Genomic DNA, 13,163 nt, shown 5'->3' on the forward strand with positions numbered 1-13,163 from the left:
AGGTGACGAAATGATTTCTCTAGGGAAGACATTGTGAATAACAGCAGAAAAGCATGAAAAATCATTAGAAAATGTGCAACTACTGCACTGTCTTACTCTCTGATTTAACCCATTCCTGTACACCCAACTGTAAGTCATGCTGCTTTCAAGTATTCTTGCTTTCTTTCCTCTTTAAGGATATAGAGCAAGCTAAAAGCCAGCAGGTGCAGTGGGCCAAATGGCTTTTGTCTGTGCCACATCTCATGGTTTTGTGGTAGGATGTGAAGATTATACAGAACCTTTATGGTGCAGGGCTGACTGACATTTACTTCACTTATTTCTTCCTTTTATTTTTCCTCCACCACTGCTGTGAGCACTTGTAGATAGAAAGCGAAAAAGCAGGGCAGCGCAGAAAGGGCCCATTGTGCTCCTTCACCTGGAGACGTGTTAGTTCTCCAGTGAGTATCAGAGCTCGTTGTTTCAAAGTCAGGCTTCCCTGTGGCATGCTGAGTGCTCTTATCTACTACCCAGGACATGCCTTGAGTCAGCTGGAATGCAGAATGTGCTTTTTGGGGCTACAAGAAGACTGTGTCAACACTGCAGGATTTATGATTTAGCTTTCCAGTTAATGGGTTTTTTTGTTTAATTTCTCCAGTTCTCTTCCACAATTCTTTGGTGGTGTTTTCTGGGAAAATAATTGTTTTCCATGTCAAGTGCTGTTGCTCCGTGCTAAGCTGATAGCACGTGTCACAAGAGGAAGATTCAAAGTCTCGTGGATGTGGCTCTTTTTTACTGGACTGCCTGTGCTTCTGAAGGATGAAGGCGCTGTGGTTTCATATTCAGATTGCAAGAGATTTGCCTTCCTCTCTTATTACTCCTATTTATTACCTGTCCTCATAATTATATTTGGCACTTGATAGAGATGGAAGCAGAAGAGTGGCCAGATGTTGTTCATGCCTCATGCTAATTACAACCTCACTTGCGTTTTATTCCCCCTCTGGCACTCATTTTACACAGCAAAACTTGACCACGCCTCAGACCATGTGGTGGGAATCTGGCCCTTGAGGTCTGTATGCTCGTGGGATGATGCAGGGAAGTACCAAGCCCCCCTGGCAGCTGTAACAGATTGTAAGTCCTTCGGCTACTCGTTGCCTCTCTCAGGGGCGAGGCTGTTCCTGCTAGTGGCCATGCCCACCGGAGAGGTCTCTTGGGTAAACATTTCCTTGCCTTGTCCCCACCGCCCAGGGGCAGACCTCCTATTCAGTGGAGTGGGACTTGGTGAGAACATGGAGATGAATTTCTAGGGGCACAGCTGGGGAGCAGGTCGGCTGATCTGCCCCTTTTGGATTGGATGGTGGTTGGACAGCTGAAAGATCCGTCCTGAAGGCTCCTGCCTTAAAAGTGCTGCCGGTAACTAGCACCACCTTACGTTAAGGTTATTCGTGTACTCTCACGAGCATTATGGGCCTGTACCCCAGTTTTCAGAGGTGCTGAGAGCACTGGTTACCAATTCATTCGCACAAGTCAGTAGGTCACAGGACAATTTTTCTCACACTTTCGAGCCTGTGTTTGTACCTATCAGAAGATCTGAATCATGATACGGCATTTGGGGAAATGCTGTTTGCAGAGCAGGAGTTACTTATTCAGCAGTGGAATATATTTGGCTTGACTGGGGCAGTCTTTGATCTTTTGTTCTAGGTTTTAAGAGTCCTGCAGCCAATCTCTGGCAGAGTCTTTTGGAAGTAATCTATCTCCTTTAAAAGCCAAGTCATTTTGGCTACCTCAAGGTCTGAAGATTCCTCATTTATAAGTTAGATGGTTTTCTGGGAAGTGGATTCACACTTTAATGTGCATTTGAGCATCCACCTTGCAAATCCATTTAAGCAGCTTGAATTATTTGGCATGGCAGGAGAAGCCCAAAGTGCGAGTTAGCTTTCCCAAGGAAGATTTTCACTCATGCAGATTTGGGTTTCAAATACTGCCTGCAAAAAAGAGCAGAACAAAGAAGAAACTCAGCCACCCAAACAGGGATTCCTCATTACACCTGGTTGGCTTTTTCTTTAGATTGTGAATGAACCACTGAATGAATGCACAGGAACACTTCCGTACTTGTAGCCACCTATTGTATAATGACTATACTATAATTCTTTTAGGAAAATGAAAATACTGGAGGCAGCCACTTAAACATTTTTCCCAAGTTCAGATAATGCCTCAAGATCTATTTTTATACGTGCTGACAAATTATCCCTACACTTTTTTTCTCCCTGAAAAGAAAATTCTTGGACAGTTAAACATGGAGTAACTTCCCATTGCTTTGCTCTGATGTTTTACTATGTGATGAGTCAAAATACTGTAATTCACAAAGAAATGGACCAACAAGACAGGTAGCCAGGTAGGTGCGTAATTCTTCTGTAGTCAAATGCCTCATGAATCACTGCCCTTGTAACAATTTTTAATTAACTTAATATATTTCCTATCAGCAATTCAAAACAAACAACTGTTTCAGAGGGAGTTACTGACTTTGTGGACATCTCATAAGCAGTAATAAGCATAGGGATGAAGAAAGTTTAAAGGAACTGCTTTAAGAAGCATTATGTTTAGAGCGGCCTCTTTCACAGCTCCCTTTCTACATCCAGCTTCTGCTTACGCAGCATTACTAATGTACCTTGACAATTGACACTCATCATGTTTCTAGCAGTGAAATTTGTAGTGACACAGTGACTTAGTGTTTCTGTGTTTGCTGGGAGAGCAAAGAGAATTACTCTGTGCATTGCTGTCTGACCCTCACCAAGTACTGCATCTGTTCTGTCTGGGTGCTACAGGAAGTGCTAATTCCTATCTTGCCATGTGCCTGAAATTGTCCTAACTCTTCAAAGCCACAGGAACATTTTACATTGTTCATATTTAATTAGGACTCTAAAAGTCATTTGTGTCCCAGGTCCCAGCTGTAATGTAGCAAGTAATGCAAGAGGGTATGCAGTCTCTTTCCTGCCTGTGGGTAGCTGGTTACCAAGTTCTTCTGGTGTCTCTTGGTGGGGTGAGAGGCCCTGGGTCCATGCTATGCACACATGGGAGATGTGATGTTGCTCGTGGAGGAGCACGGATGGGCAGCCTGTGTAGGAATCCTGAAGCCAGCCTGTGCAACCTGGCAGCTCAGCAGCACCACCGGTCCTGTCTTACCACCTTTGCGCTTTGTTTAATAAACTCGGGGAAGGGAACCTGCCCTTTTATCTCTGCTCTGGGAACAGAGTCCCGGGGCTTAGGCTGGAGGGGAGGGTGAGAGGAGAAGGAATCCCTCGGCTTCAAAATCCAGCCTTAATTGCTGTCTGTCTCCTGTATGGCTTCCACCCCCGCGGCTGGCACAGGCTTCAAACAAGGGCCATGGGTGAAACCTCTGAAATTAATCTACATTCATCCCCACCCTTGTGAACAAGAAGCCCTGGTGAGAGCAGCTCCCACACTGATGGCAGCGGTGGGGTGCGTGAGCTGGCAGCCCATCTCTCCTTGCCACCACCACTGCTGCCTTTGGGAACTCACTGCTCCTTGGCTGGGTCTGGTGGAGGCACCATGAGGAACAGCCACCAGCACACAGAGAGTATTTTTATTTCATATCACCCTGGGAGACTCTCCCTGGGCACTGGACACTACTGCAAAGGACCAGGCTGTCAGCAGCTTGATGGGGTGTAGACACAGCGCTGGGAGCCCTGATCTGTCTTAACCTGTCCTGGGAGAAATCCCATTGATCTCTCTTGTCTGCTCTGCCGCACAGGGTCTGATCTTACCAGGCACCTGCTTATTCAGGCAGCTACTGACAGCATGGGGGTGCCTGGAGGCCAGAGCTCCCTGGGCGAGGGGTAGGTGAAAGGTGATGCTGCAAAAATTAATCATAAACCTTCATGTCAACACGCCTTCTGATGCAGGAAATCCCTGAGCTGCAACCTCTCACTACAGGATAAGGAGGTGTTTTCTGCCCAAATATCTCTGTATGTTTCCTCTTAAGTTATACCAGTCTGACAGCATCCTCCTTTGGCCCATCTGATGGAGTACTGGGCTAGACAAACCTTCACTTTCTGACCCAACTTGGCAAGGAAAAACAATATCTGCTCTTCACCTGACATTCCCTGGCAAAGCAAATAATAGCTAATGAGCTCGCTGATGACATTAAAAGTTTCAAAAGGTATTTGTATATAATTATATATTTAAAAATTACAATTATATTTTCTTCCAAAGTCAACAAAACTGGGAAAGCAACTGCATGTGTTTTACATATGAATGAATTTGTAGGCTGTGAATATGTAGGATGCAAATTTGTAGATGGGTTTCTATTGCTTTTATCAGGTTACAAATAAGAGTTTTGACATGGGCATATGCAGGCATCCACCTGTAAAATTAGTGAGAAAATTCTCAGAGGTCCAATAGTTAACAAATGCACCAGGTCACACCTATAGCAGAATTACTGCAATATCCATTATAATTTATATTAAGCATATTATATTACTGAATTAGGAAACCAAGCATGCACAAATGAGGTCATCCAGGCTTTTCCTGATGGGGAATGGTTGGAGGGTGTCAGCTCCTGCTCCTCTGAAGGGGTGAGAGGTGCTCTCCGTTGGGAGTGGCTCTCTGCCTCTCAGACTGCGTGGTGTGCTGTCACAGGGACCGCTGGGCATGGAGAGATGCACACATAGCCCGCAGTGGGATGTGCTGACACCACCCTGCACAGCACAGCGTGGCTGCTGCCGTGGCTCCTGCCCAGCTGTCCAGATGAACACCAGGAAGCTCTTCCCCCTTCCCTCCAGGAATAATTAAGATTTTCCTACAGCAGGCCTGGTAAGGAGGTAGGATTGCCACAGGTCATTTGGAAACATTTGCTAATGACCTCCTCGGTCCCAGTGCTGAATGCTAATTTACTTTATGAATTTCACTCGATGGTGGTGCTTGCTGTCAGAAATGCTGACTCAAGATGCCATGAGGTGAAGACGCTGGAGCTAGCAGAGATGTTTAGTAAATCTGCATAGGCTGCACTAATCAGGAAAGAAAGGGATAAAAATTCTGCTTAGAAATGACACAATTTAGTTTAATGTAATTTTTTTAATGCTTTTAATGCTTTTTAATGTTGCATTGGAGGTTCATACACTATCTGCATCTTAAACCTAAGATGTAAAACCCTTGCATATAATATCCAGATGTAATCTTACTCAGTCAACCAGCAAGTTTCCAGGAAAAGCAGCGTGGATCTGTAATTTAATAGCATTTAGAATAATGTGCAATTGATGCCAAAAGAAGAAAATGTAGAATTAGCTGTACTAGCTTTGAAGGGCCTGAAACAAAGGGGAATATGCATGAATAGCTGGAGATTCCTCAGATAATAGTAATGTCATAAATTTAGAATATTATAACATACTTTGTAAAGCAGAGTAATTTTATATTCCAAGTAGAGAACAAATATAAAAAGCGTTCCTAAAGCGTGCAGTAAATTAATGAATTTCAAACAGGCACATCAAAGTAAATCTAACAATAACACTGCCACGAGTAAAAAATATGATGGGAAGAAGTTAAAATATAGCGAGAAACAGCCAATTTTTTTTCTCTCATTATCCCAGTGTAAATCCAATGTAACTTTGCTGATCTCTTCTGTGATTCGAGGTCTAGAGATGGGAGTGACAAAGAGCAGAATTTGACTCACACTTGCAGTAGAAGTGGGGAGAATATAGAGCTATGAGCGAAAAAAGCCCTGGGTTTTTTTCCTGAGATGAGAGATCTTGAAAGCAGGGGGAGGAAAGCCCCGGAGGAAATACTCGGAAAGGCAGAGCGGTGTGGTGTTATCCTGGCTGTAGAATCCCCATCTGGGCAAATGCTGATCCACAAAGCTCCAGAAACCCGGCAGATCAAAAAGGACCTAAAGCGAGGGATGACTTGCAGGGGAGTTTGGAAACATGTGGAGGGGGAGGAGAATGCAAAGCACTCTTACGAACACAGCTTCACCAGAGAGAAAGCAAGGGAGAGGAAGAGGAGGGAAACCTAAGGCACCTCGTTCCCTGAGTTGTCTACACATGTGCTGCCCATGCCAGCGTGCGGAGCTGAATGCAGAGGGTGCTCAGGCTGGCAGTGTGTCAGCCACAGTGTGCAGCCCATCTGGCCACAGCAAACCCGGGGGTGACAAAACTGCAGCCATGTAGCAGGCAAGCACAGAGGCCTCCAAGCTGGAACTCACCCATCAAGGGTGCAGACCAGGGAGTGTACCATGCCCGTCTCAGTCCAGGCACCTGCATGTGTCTCCTCCTATTTCCAGGGTCGTCCACTTTGGAGCAGCTGCAGCTTCTCCCTGAGATGGCTGAGCCTCTGATCTTCCCCTGCTACAGGGCTGATTCGAGTGGGATCACTGGGTTGTATCCAGCCACCACTGCCTCCAAGGCTCCTACCTCTCACCAGGCAGCAGAAAGGAAATAAAAGAGGTGGCTTTTGCATGCTAGGGTCATTAATAATGCTAGAGACTCCAGAGTGTTTCAGCTGAAGTAAATAAATATGCAGATGCATCCACTTACTGAGGGAACTTTAGGAAATGTGTGGAGACTTGAAGGCACTGAAGGCTGCACACGATGACCATAGCTAAATGTTTTTGCTGGAAGCTGTTCAATTGTTACAATCAAGAGAAAGTATGGTTAAGGTTGACACGTCCTCTCCCTTCTGTTAGCTTTATTCTCCCTTCTAGTCCCTCTGGCATAACAAGCACATACACACATACATAAAAAAGAAGGGTGGGTAATGATGGGACGTGGTATGACATGCTTGCTACTTGGGTTCTGCAGCAACCTACTGGAGTGCCTTTTGCCAGACTGCTGTTCAGCCCAAAGGGACCAGGCAGTCAGTGTATCACATAGCAAAAGATCACTTAAAAATAGAGAAGACTTGTGTCAAATTTGGAGGAAGTATCGATTGAAGCCAGAAGAGGAGGTAGCGCTTCCTTCAGTGTTTCTAATCTGTCTAAATGACCTGCACAAAGAAACCAGCTGCAGACTTCTTATGTTCTCTCTTACCTGTAAGTGAAGAGCTGACAGCAAAAAAAAAAAAAAATAAAAGGGATGTCAGATGTACTGTGAAACTGGGTCACTGCACAGCAAATGGAATTTGCTGTGAAAATAGAAAGAAAATGGTAGGTAAAACCAAGAAATAAACAGAGCTAATGAGAACAGCTCACAAAGAAAGCCTTTGGAATAGCAGTTGCCTGATTTACTAAAAGGACTGAACGTTTGAGAAATCAGTCTCCAGGAAATAAATCAAAACCTGAGAAACTGCTAAGATACCTGGCCACAGCAGTGGGCTCTTTGGTATGGGAGCATTGTTTCCATCACGTGGGCTGTGGCCAAAGAGCAGAGAAACAGGATGTGGCGCCTGCTCTGATTTCCTTGGATTTCCTCGGATTTCCTCAGATTTCCTCATTTTCAGCTATTTTAGGCAGTCTTCTGGAGATGCGAGGAAAACTGAATTTAATCCTTCTTCTGGGGAGTGTTGCAGAAACTTGTATCCACTGGGGCAAGGGGAAAGGACCCTGGGAGGCCCTGGAAGAAACCCTGTTACAAAGGCTGTGGGGAACTTTAAAACTTCCTTTTCTGAAGTTCTGGTAATATCCAGTCTAGCACTTGATCGAACAAAGAGCTCCTTGTTGAAAGCTGTTGGCTGCTCCAGGGAGCCAGGAGGAGGAAACAGGCAGATTTCCCTGGTAGACTGTGGGGTGCTTGGGGATGCTGCACGCACATCCTAATAGGAATAAGCAGTTGCAGGTCAAGAAGTTCTTTGGGGTGTGACAGAGGAGAGTAGGGATGTAAAACCAGGGAAATTTCCACTTAAAACTAAGTGGAAACTGAGAAAACTTTTCCCCCCCTTCTTGTTTCCAAATCATGGCATTTGAGCTCAGGAGTAACCTCAGGACACTTCTTCCAAGTGGGTGGGACATTGCATGCCAAGTTTCAGCAATAATGAGGAGGCTGAGCAGGGAACGCATCTGCGCACTCCTCTCCTTTAGCCCAGTGCTGAAGGATTTCTGTGTTAGGATGTAGTGCTGGGCCACAAGGCGGCAAGGGTGGTAAAAGTAAGAATATGTAAGAATATTTTTACCTAAATTGGTGGTAGCTCCCAACAGGGACAGCAAAGGTAGAGAATGGAAGGAGAGGTGGTGCATACTGAGTGTCTCCACCACGAAAATAGGTATCTATGCATGTGCAGAGTAAAACATATTTTCGTTTGGCTTTCAAAGCTAAAGGCATTGAGGTAGAAACACACTGGTGTTATTTGGTTAATCACAGGCTGCCTTCTTGGAGGAAATAGAGCGTTAAATAGAAAAGCTAAGTGAACTTTGATGAACCGAATGGCCTATGCTTGCGCCATCGTTTTTTATTAATTGCACCAAGTGATTCACTCTGGGTGTTTGTGTGTATATGTATATCTGAATGCTCTGCTGTGTCTCTGAATTGGTCACCTGGTCTCTGGTTACTGGAAGCCTAAGGTGACAGTGACAAACTATCATAGAATCATAGGATAGTTAGGGTCAGAAAGGACCTTAACATCATCTAGTTCCAACCCTCTTCACATGGGCAGGGATTCCTCACACTAGACCATGTTGCTCTGTCCAACCTGGCTTGGACACTGCCAGGGATGATGCATTTACCACTTCCTTGGGCACCCTGTTCCAGTGCCTTACCACCCTCACAGTAAAGAACTTCTTCCTTATATCTAACCTGAATCTCCCCTGTTTTAGTTTAAACCCATCACCCCTTGTCCTATCACCACAGTCCCTGATGAAGAGTCCCTGTTCAGAATCCTCCCCAGGTGTTCTCCGGCAGAGAGATTTAGAAGGAGAAGAAGGACTATATGGGGTTAAAACTTAAACAGGGGGAATTTAGACTGGATATGAGGAGGAAGTTCTTTACTGTGAGGGTGGTGAGGCACTGGAATGGGTTGCCCAGGGAAGTTGTGAATGCTCCATCCTTGGCAGTGTTCAAGGCCAGGTTGGACAGAGCCTTGGGTGACATGGTTTAGTGTGAGGTGTCCCTGCCCATGGCAGGGGGTTGGAACTGGACGATCTTAAGGTCCTTTCCAACCCTAACTGTTCTATGATTCTATGATATGGAATATGCAGAACTCTAGGGGACAGAGGGTTTGCTACTGCCCAAGAACTGAGTGAAGCTGTTGGTGTGTAACCAGCCCCTCTGATAAACTACTGTGTCAGAAATTACTCTTCCCTGCCAGCTTTTTCTATATTGCTTCCAAGATGGCTTTCATGCAAATTCCAACCTGGGCATGGTGGTAAGTAGGGTGGGGGGCAGATAGCAAATGCCCTTCTACAGCACACCTGAGACCGGCCCTCCCCTGCCTTTATTTTAGGAGAGGCTTTTTGGCAGTAATTGTAAATGGGCAAGTTTTTCCTTGTGCCTGGAGCTTGTCTGTTGCTGTCTCCTCAAATGCTACTGAGCCACTGTGGCAATGACAGTTTGTCCTTTAGACGCAGGATATCAGTTGCCAATGCAGAGTATTGATTTCTGCTGATTGCTAATGAGTAGGTTGAACTGTAACTTTGTGTGGAGAAATTGAGCTGATTCAGACTATTGGAAGTGTCACTCGGACATTTCTTAGCTAGCGTTTAGCCATGTGCATCTTTTGCAAAGGGAGTTCCCTAGGGAAAACTTCTTACCCTGTCTTTCCCTTGGTCTCTGAAGCAGGTTTGCATGAGACTGGTGCCTCTCCCTAGCCTAGGGCGGCAAGTTCAGGGGAGGGAATCAGCCTTCACATCAGAAAATGAAGCAATGTGACATTCATATTTTTAAAGCACCTACTTCTGATCTGTTGAAGTTCATTTGCCTTCAGAGTAGTATTTGCCATGGATAATGTAGTGCACCTCCAAAGGCAGGCAATCAGCCACCTCCCATCCCTACTGGATATGCAACTCCCTAACCTTATTTTCATGGATATTTTATCTGCACCAACGGTTAGCTTCAAGTTCAAACTCCTGGTCTGTATGGAATAATTTCTGACAGGTCTTGAAAATACCTGTTCACACTTTGCTGGAATAGGACTCAACTGAGCCAAATAAGAAAAAAATAAAAAAGAAGAAAGAAAAAAGGCTGCTTAATGCCAGCAGGATGAGAAATCCTCCTGTCTGCGTTCTAAGCGAGGGAGCCTCTGTCATTCCTTGAGATTTATTTAGCTGAATTCTGATATTTTGATGTATCTCCTCTGTGCTTTGATATATTTTTCTCCCTGTCAGCAAGTTCCATCTTAAGCAGTAGCAGATTCTTTGCAATTAACCAGCATTTTGAAGAGTCACAGTTCCCTTTCCCCCCTCCTTCTGTCCCTCCAGTTTTCATCTAGTATTATTCTTGCAAAGTCAGTGGCAACGGGAAAACTAATCCTGTTAACCTCACTGTAGGAGTTCTGAAATTAACCTTCTAGGAAGGAAACTTCTTCCTGCATTTGAGACTTCAGAATTGCTCACTTCCTTGGAGCTATACTGCTTTGATATCACCTGATGGATGCTGTATAAAACCTAAGACAGGTATTCATGTTAACAACGTCAGTCAAAAATCATACTAGGATGTCAGGATGGTCATATGGGGTAAGACTATTGCTCCAGCTGGTCAGGATCCACCTTCAGCAGCTACAAATCGATTAATCAATTGATTATCTGTGTAACCATCAAATTCTTCACTTCTTCAACTTGATAACAAAAATGAAGGATGCTGTGGCACCAAACTGATCGTTCAGGTCTCTTCTCAAGGGGTGGACAGCTCAGAAAGGTATTTTCTGTTTTGTCTAGGTATTTTTCCACCCAGCTATGTTATTCTGTGCCTTGTGTGGAAATAAATTATGCAAGAAAGCTTGTGTGGATTCATTTAGAAATCGTACCTATATTTTTATAAAAAAAAATCTTCTTTCTGCTTTGTTTTGTCCAAAGGTGAGAAACATTTATGGGTCACAAAGCTTGTAACAAGGCAGAAGTATAGCCAAGGGATGCGTAACCTTGTGCTGGTGAGGTGGAGTACTTGCATGAAGCGTGTTGCCGGGCTGATACCTCCTTGTCTGCAGCCTGGTATCTGCGGCAGGAGCAAAAGAATGCAAGGTGGCTTGTAAATAAATTACATCATTTGGATGGTATGAAAGCTGGCTGGAAATGTTCTGTATTCCTTCCTGGAGGCTCCTAGATGTGCAGAATAGCTGTTCAGAGTCCTTGTTGTTGCTGCAGGGCCTTAAGTTTGCTGATAACATATGTTACATGCAACTTAACAAGAAGAAGCACCAAAGGGAATTGGCAGTGTGAAACTGTAATTAAGCCTCCACAGAATTTGGGCTTTTGGGGCGTGTAAGTCAACACGGGGAAAACTTGGTGTGACTTTAGTGAAAAAATACCTGTGATGAACAAAGAAGAGCTTGTAATTAGTTCCTCAGGAACCTCTGCATTGTGGAGCTTCTTAAATTTATTTATGTGTTTTGAAATCAAGGGTTTAACCTGGCAAGATGGGCTTCTCAGTCAGTGACAGCATTCAGCATTCATAGAGAAGACAGGTTTGTTCTTGGACATCTTCCGTACCTAAATGCCATTCATCTCTTACACGAGGTCAAAAGGAGACCTGGGTCACCAAATCCAGCCCTCTGCTATTACAAGCAGCTGTATGGTATGATGACACTGTGTCGTGGTTTAAACCCAGCCAGCCACGCAGTTTCTACTTCCCCACCTCCCGGCTCCTGGAGGGATGGGGAGGAGAATCGAAAGAATGTAACTCCCACGGGTTGAGTCCAGTAACTAAGGTATAACACAAATCACTACTGGTACCGCCAATAATAGTAATGATAAGGGAAATAACAAGGAAGGAGAATATGATACCACCTGACGAAACAAGCCCGACCGAGAAGAGTGTGCCCTTTGGGGTAACTCCCAGTTACCTCCCTGGGCATGACGTGCTGTGGTATGGAATACCTCTTTGGCTAGTTTGGGTCAGGTGTCCTGTCCCTGCTTCCTCCCCGCCTCCCCTCCTCTGTGGCAGAGCATGAGGCTCACGAAGTCCTTGGTCACAGTAAACATCAGTGTTATCAGCGCTGTTCCCAGGCCGAAAGTCAAAACACAGCACTGCACCAGCTACTAAGAAGGAGAAAAATAACTGCTACTGCTGAACCCAGGACACACTGGCACCAATGGAACCTGTAGCATTCACTGGCAGTAGCGATTCCTCAGCATGGCACAGGAGGTGAAAGGACGTGGAGAGCAGAGAGCTTGCTGGGGCAGGATTGCTGCTCACCAGGACCTGGATGTATCCCTGATGCCTCCTCCAACCCACTCACCCTGCCAGGTAGCGAAAGAGTCTGGGGCTCAGCCTGAAGCATGGCAGCTTCTCACAGCTGGAGGAGGGCAAAGGTTTAAACTGCCAAAACACACCAACTGCTGCAATTTGTGTGCAAGGGAGATGTGGGGAAAGATATGCAGTCCATCTATTATTGAACTGGTACATAATTACCTATGATCAACACTTTTTTTTCTCCACTTCTGTATGTAACATGGCACTGGGAAACTATCACAGATCTGATGTTCATACACAGATAGTCAGCAAGCTAGTTAATCACAGCATTCAGGTGGCTCTGAGCCCGCCTTGCTGCCTGGCAGAGATAAATTTGGGAGAGTGATACAGAACAGTATTTTAAAACTATTAAAACCTAAGTGCACGTTTCAGAAGTTATTCTACCACTTACAGTTCTGATAGAAGGTGGAATCGTTTTCCTTTCTTTGTATAGGATATGCATACGTATGCATATGAATAATTGACACTGCTTGCAGTTTTTCTATTCATAAAGCTACTGTTTATCAATCAAAGTGATCAATAGCTGCTTTGTCCCCAGACTGCATTAGGTCATTCCGTGCAGAGCATATAGCTCCTTCCTCGGTATCTCTGGAGAAGCACAAACCTCCCAGTCTCTTCAAAAACGGATGCAGCAGCTCAGGAGAATGCAGCTTGTGGGGCTGTTGAGCACCTGAACCTGCGGGAGAGGCTGCAGCAGATCCCATGTCTCTGCAGCTCTGCCTTTGGTATCTTTTCAGACTGCCCTGCAGTGTTTTCTGGGGAAGGCCTCTGTGTTTGTGGGCCCCAAATCTTGTGGGTCTGATGGCAGAATGAAATGCTGGAGCTTGTAGGGAAGCTAAA

At 45.1% G+C, this 13,163-nt stretch overlaps 1 protein-coding gene across 1 annotated transcript in view; it reads left to right on the forward strand.

Moving 5' to 3' along the window:
* LHFPL6 (LHFPL tetraspan subfamily member 6) overlaps positions 1 to 13,163 on the forward strand; it is a 140,114-nt gene that overhangs the window by 43,636 nt on the left and 83,315 nt on the right. The window lies entirely within an intron of this gene.

This window comes from Lathamus discolor, chromosome 4 (assembly GCF_037157495.1).
Source record: "Lathamus discolor isolate bLatDis1 chromosome 4, bLatDis1.hap1, whole genome shotgun sequence".
Lineage (NCBI taxonomy): Eukaryota > Metazoa > Chordata > Aves > Psittaciformes > Psittacidae > Lathamus > Lathamus discolor.